The following is a 6970-nucleotide window of genomic DNA, read 5'->3' on the forward strand; positions in this document are numbered from 1 at the left end:
GTCTAAAAGGCTAGATTCCTGCCCCCTGGAAATGAACTATGAGGGAAGGTGGGGTGTCAGTCAGAGTAGGGTTCCAGGGTGAACGAGCCTGAAATGGAAATCTATGCAGAGGTGGAGGGTGCGTGAGAGTGGGCCAGGATGGAGGGAAGATGTGAGGCAGGGGACACAACGGAGACAGGCTGGCCACTCACAGGCCTGGAGGAGCTCAGGTATTGGGGTGAACTTAGAGGCCTTACATTCCTGGAGCCATCACTCAAACCTAAAGTGGGGTAACACACCCACTTAGCAGATAAGAACACCAAAGTCCCAAGTTGGTAGCAGCTTACCCAAGAAGACTAGCAAGTACATAGGAGGGAGCCAGCAGCCTCTTGGCACATGGGGGTGGCTGCGCATCCTTTGTGCGCTGAGGCACCAGCCACATTTCTCAATGCCACCGCCATCCCATGATCCTCTTCTCAGACCTATGTATGTTTCTGTCACCCCAATTCTCTCATCTTAAATGAGATTATGTTGTCTCAGCCCCTCCTCCAGTGTGACCTCACATAAATACTTTTTTTTTTTTTGAGACCAGGCAGCCCAGGCGCACCAGGAACTCAGGCTGTACCAGGGAAGGACGTAGAACGTCTGATGCCCTCCCTCTGCCTCCCAAGCTTTTACATTAAAGCCACCATACCCAAGTTATCCAGCACTAGGGATGGAAGCAGGACTTTACGCACGCCAGGAAAGCGCTCTGCTAACTGGGCTACACCCCAGATCTTTAAACATAAAGATTTGGGGGACTCAGGAGATGGCTTAGTAGTTAAGAGTACTGGCTATTCTGCCAGAGGACCTGGGTCTGAGTTCCAGAACCCCACACGGTGGCTCACAACCATCTATAAAGCCAATTCCAGAAGATCCAACACCTTCTGCTGGCTCCTGCAGGTACCAGGGACACATGTGGTGCAGAGACATACATGCCCAAAACCAAAAACCAAAACCCTAAAACCTCATTTCTGCAAAGGGTTATAACCTTAGGGTACAAGACCTGGGGGAGGGGCATTAAACCCACTTTTGGTCTTCAAGAGAGTGGAGAAGCCTCCTCTATCCTGCCCTCCTAGGGCTGGAGGATACAGTCACACAGCCATCTAAGAAGCAGCTAGGGCAGAGGGACCAGAAGTGGGCGCAGTATCTGCCAGCTTGCCTGCCAGCTAGGACACTTGTGGTGGTGGTGTGCCTGTGCCTAAGGCCCACCTGCCCTCTTGGGGCCCCCGTGCCCTCTGGAGCCTCCATGTCCCCAGCTGCACTGGGGTGCAGGAGGTCTTTGACCTGCCTATCCTGAAGGCACTCCAAAGCAGCGGGCACCAGCATACTGAGAAGCCTCATCTAACCTTGAGAAACCTCATCTAACCTTGAATCCCTGATGGTTCCAGCATCGTTAAAATACCTCTGCATATTCCCATGGGCGCTGTGAGTGCCTGGCAGGGTGCTGAGCAGAAGGCATCTTCTCTTCTCACTCCCACTCTCTGGGATTATCCTCCACAGCGGAGCCAGGAATGAGCTGGGATGGGCTTCTGCCTCCCTCCAGGGACCACAGCTCCTGGAAGGACATAGCCCAGGGAGACCACCTCTGAAGGGTCATGGAGTGATGTCAGATAGTTAAGACATTCTGAGGTGAATAAGTGCCAAAGTGCCTAATGGGAGTGAAGAAGACTGGAGAGGCAGATGGGAATGTGGCCAGCCGCTGCCTGGAGTCACATCCTGTGTGATGGCAGCAGCAGCTGTGCTGTGTCCCCACCCGAGCCCTGGTGTCCTCATCTGTCAGAGACGGTGGCATTGACCCCCACAGATTATTGAATAGTTCAGGAGTACTCTCCACATGGGAGCTTGGCACAGTCTGGGTTCCGTGTTCATCACAGAGGCTGACGTGGCTGTCTCTGGATTTGTTCCTGCTTACATTCCGCTGTCAGTGGAGGTGGCTACCCCAGTGGCTCCCAACCATGGAGGCCCAGGGCTGTGGAGGAGATGACACCCTGGTACACAGGACAGATTCTCGAGGGAGAAACAGAAAGGGAACAAAGAAGAGGCCGTTGTTCCTTCTGGAACCCCACATCAACTATGCTTCTGGAGAGAGAGCCTGGGTGAGGTCAGGAGATGGCAAATGGAAGGTGGTTGGTGACAGCTGCAGACCCCCTAGTCAGGGACAGAGGCAGAAAGTGTGTACACTCCTGGGAATGGTGACTGCACCCAAGGAGGAGCTGATTACTGTCTCCTGCCTTCTAAGTTTGCAGCGCTGCACATCAAACCGACAGCTTCCCACAGGCGAGGAAGCTCTCTACCACCGCGTACATCTGTTCTTACTTATTTTAAGACAAGGTCGCCGGGCAGTGGTGGCACACGCCTTTGATCCCAGCACTTAGGAGGCAGAGGCAGGTGGATCTCTGAGTTCCAGTCCAGCCTGGTCTACAGAGTGAGTTCCAGGCCAGCCAGGGCTATAGGGCTATACAGAGAAACCCTGTCTTGAAAAAACAAACAAACAAAAAACAACATCAACCACAACAAAAAGACAAGATCTTGCCCAGGTTGGCCTTGAACTTACAATCCTCCTAACTCAGACTCCCAGGTACTAGAATCGCTGACCTATGTCACTACAGCTGGCTTTTTTGGCTTTTTGAGTCTTTCCTTTTTTTTTTTTTTTTTTGGTTTTTCAAGACAGGGTTTCTCTGTGTAGCCCTGGCTGTCCTGGAACTCACTCTGTAGACCAGGCTGGCCTCAAACTCAGAAATCCGCCTTCCTCTGCCTCCCAAGTGCTGGGATTAAAGGCGTGCGCCACCACGCCCGGCTAGAAGTGGATATCTTAGTGCATCACAGTGTCTCTGGGATCATGGTGACCTGACCTCATGGGTCCCATCCTGCTGGGACACTATGTTGGTAGCAAGGTTGGACAGTCTCTCCATGGCCCCCAGAAGGATCCATAAACACTTCCTCTACCCTTCTTCACTGCTCCCTCGTGCCCCCTCCCTATTCCATGGTCCCATAGACCTAGAGCCAGCAGTGTCTCTGCACGAGGCTGTTCTACCAGAGCCTGGGGCAGGCCCTGAGTCTTGCTCTGCCCTCTTGCCTCCTTGATATCTTGTCTCCCACCCCGCCCAGCCAGCATCACTTGTCTGATAGCTCAGCTGTTAGGTTGTAGTGACTACAGCACAGGGCATAAAACAGGAGCCCGGAGCCCCCAGCATGAAATAGAAGGCAAGCATATTTACATGCCATCTGAGCCCTGAGCAGAATCTGTGAAAGGGCTGATAGACCCTGGCGACAAGCAAGAAGTAGGACCGAGCGGTAGCTCAGTGGGTAGAGCTCTTGCCTAGCATACACAGAGCCTGGGTTCAACCCCCAGCTCTGCACAAACTGGACACGGTGGCTATAATGCCAGCACTTGGGAGATGGAGGCCGGAAAGGAAGATGGCCAAGGGCCTCTTTAAACATTCGGGCTACGACACACTGTAAGGACATCCATCGCTCTGGATCTCACCAGGTTACCATAAAGACCAGGGCAGAGAAGCATCTTGGGCCTACAGGAAAGGTGGCCCTAGATGTGTGCCCAAGCTCCAGGCAGATGTTGGGGCCTATGATTAGGTAATGGTACTGTCAACTCAAAATAATGCCCCCACCCAGGGTGGCTGGCGAGATGGTTCAGCAGGTAAGAGCACTGACTGCTCTTTCGAAGATCCTGAGTTCAAATCCCAGCAACCACATGGTGGCTCACAACCACCTGTAGTGATATCTGACACCCTCTTTTGGTGTGTCTGACGACAGCTACAGTGTACTTATAGTAATAAATAAATCTTTGGGCCTGAGTGATCAGGGTTGACTAGAGTGAGCAGAGGTCCTAAATTCAATTCCCAACAATCACATGAAGGCTCACAACCATCTGTACAGCTACAGTGTACTCATATACGTAAAATAAATAAATAAATCTTTAAAAAAGTAATAATGACCCCCCAAATGCCCACCACATCTTTAAGATTTATTTGTTTTATGTATGTGAGTACACTGATACTGTCTTCCCAGAAGAGGGCATTGGATCCCATTACAGATGGCTGTGAGCCACCATGTGGTTGCTGGGAATTGAACTCAGGACCTCTGGAAGAGCAGCCAGTGCTCTTAACCACTGAGCCATCACTCCAGCTCCCATCCACCACATCTTAATCCCAGAACTTGTTATGTTATGTGATATGGATCTACAGAGGTAGAATTTGTGTTCCCCACAAATTCATGTGTTAGAATCCCAGACACAGTAGGGCAAAACTTATGAGGAGACTTCAAAGAAATCACGAGGCCGTGAAGGCAGAACCCACATAAACAGACCCCAGGGAGACACAGCCTTCTACTAAGTATGAAGGATACAAGAAGGCCAGCATCTGCAGCCTGGCCCCTCCCTCACCAGAACCTGACCTCTGAACGAACGCAGCTTCCAAACCTGAGGAAGACATTTCTGTTGTTCACCACCTCCTCTGCCTGGGGTGTCACTCCAGTCACTCCAAGAGGACAGACAGGGGAGCAGATGAGACACAGCTGCTGAACAGCTGACAAACGGGGATGACATCTCTAGAAGCCCATGGGTGACAAGGACCCTTGAAGTGGAAGGGAACTACAAAGGAGAGCTCAGAGCGCTCAGACGAAGGACGGTGCCGGAGGTGTAGGAGGAGGGTCACAAGGGGTCACAAGCCACAGAGGGAGCCGGGAAGGAGCATGGCAGACAGCACCTCCATCTGGCCCATCAAGACTGCTGTGTACTTCTGTCCTACAGAGAGACAGGGCAGACGTGTGTGGCTTTAAGCCACTAAGATGGTGGGGATCTGTTATGTGGCCACAGGAAGCAGATATGGGACACCGCGGGGTTCCTCCCACCCCAGCCTCCCACAGTTACTGTAGAGGTCACTAGCTTCAATTTCATTTTCCCCAAGTACTCAACAACCAGCAAAACATGAAATCACACAGTCCAGGGCCCCATTTCACAGATATGGAAAGTGAGGTCCGGAGGTGTTGAGGTTCCTTCAAGACCCCAGATACACCAGAGCCTGTCCCTCCCTGTCAACCTGCTGGCTCCAAAACTCTGGGTCAGGAGATAACAAAAGGGCTGAGTGACAGAGATGTGTGACCTAACCCTTCCTTTCATAGTGGAGCTAGAACTGGAGATGTCTCCCCTGGACTCTTGGGTCGGAGACCCCATCTGATCTTCAGTAAACTGAGTTTGTCAGTGCATGAAGGGCAGGGAACTGAAGGCCCCACTCCCACCCCTGTGCACTCACAGCTGGCGTGGTGACACTGGTAGGGCTGGGAGAAAATCGCTCAAGAGTAAGTAGGCCAGGGGTCTGTGGGTTGACTCGCATGCTGGAGCCCTGATCGGAGGCCTCAGAGTGGGAATGAGTCTGGAGAGAGATAACCGAGTGCTCTTCCTCCAAACTGACAGAATTCTTAGAAAAGAGGGGGTTTAACCACAGACATCGCCAGACCTGTCCCTCTGACCCTCAGGAGGCTGAGGCAGGAGGATCATGGCGTTTTAAGCCATCCTGGGCCACAGAGGAAGACCTTGTCTCAAAACACAAAAGCACGGCTTAGTGACGCACGCCTTTAATCCCAGCACTCAGGAGGCAGAGGCAGGTGGGTCTCTGTGAGTTCAAGGCTAGCCTGGTCTATGTCTTGGGCTCCAGGACAGCCAGGGCTACACAGTGAGACCCTGCCTCAAAACAAAACTAAAAAGCTGAACTGGGGAGATAGCTCAGGAAATAAGGAGTTTGCCAGGCATGCTATCCACAGAACTCACTAAGAAAATACTATCCGAGTGCTTAGACACCCCTGAGCGAACGCCGAGCAGGCAGAGACAAGAGTATCCCATCCCTGGGGTTCTGTGATCAGCTTCTTTAGTCTAAGCAAGGAGCCCCAGGTACCAGTGAAAGACTTAAAACAGAATTAGTGAATAGCCCTGAAGGTTGACCTCTGGCTTCTACACACAAACACACGTGCACACATACCTGTCACACACAACTTAGATCCCTCTCACACACACATACACACACAAAAAGCAAACAATATTTTTTTAAAAAAATGCAGAGACAGCCTCAGAAAGCCACCATGTAAGACAAAGAGAGAAGGCAGCCACTTGAACGGAGCCTCAGGAGGAAGCAAGACCAACGGAAATGCTGTGTGACTTAGGAGTGGAAGGCCCAGCGGGGACAAGGGAGGGGAACAGCAGGAACTAGAAAATCCCACAATCTCAGGATTCACTGCCATCTGGCTCAGCAAGGACTGAACATCTGGTCACTGCTGGGACCACAGCGATTATGTAACCAGTGTGTGCGCATGGCCCTCACCAGCCCACACCAGCCCACACCAGCCCTGGCTGGTTCTACTCCATCTGACTTTTCCTTGCTTGGGGAAAAGATATCACAATCAGGGAGGGTCAGTCATGGGGCTGAGTTGACCCCACGTTGCAGTTGCAGTAACTCAGAGTTCTGCTGTCGTCACATGCCCCCATACACACCCACGCACATGCGGCCTGGCTGGCTGAGGGCCCTATGTTTCTCTTATGTAAACTCTCACACAGGGGATCCGAGCCTGCATGTTCTGCACAGTGATCATGGTCCTGTGTCTAACTCTTCATGTGTTAGCGCTCACATGCAGGTAGGTGTGGATGTGAGCTAGTGTGTTTATGCTTAAGGAGAAACGCACATGTATATGCACGTCGTACAAACACACTGAGAATCCCTAGCCTACCCGATGCAACTCAGTCTTGAGAGAGGCAGAGACAGAGAACAGAAAGACAGGGAGACAGGGAGACAGGGAGAGAATCAGAGAGACAGAGAGGCAGAGGCAGAGACATAGAGACAGAAAGACAGACACAGAGAAAACAGAAAGAATGAAAGAAAGAAAGAGAGAGAGAGAGAGAGAGAGAAGAGAAGAGAAGAGAAGAGAAGAGAAGAGAAGAGAAGAG

Source organism: Mus pahari, chromosome 3 (assembly GCF_900095145.1).
Source record: "Mus pahari chromosome 3, PAHARI_EIJ_v1.1, whole genome shotgun sequence".
NCBI lineage: Eukaryota > Metazoa > Chordata > Mammalia > Rodentia > Muridae > Mus > Mus pahari.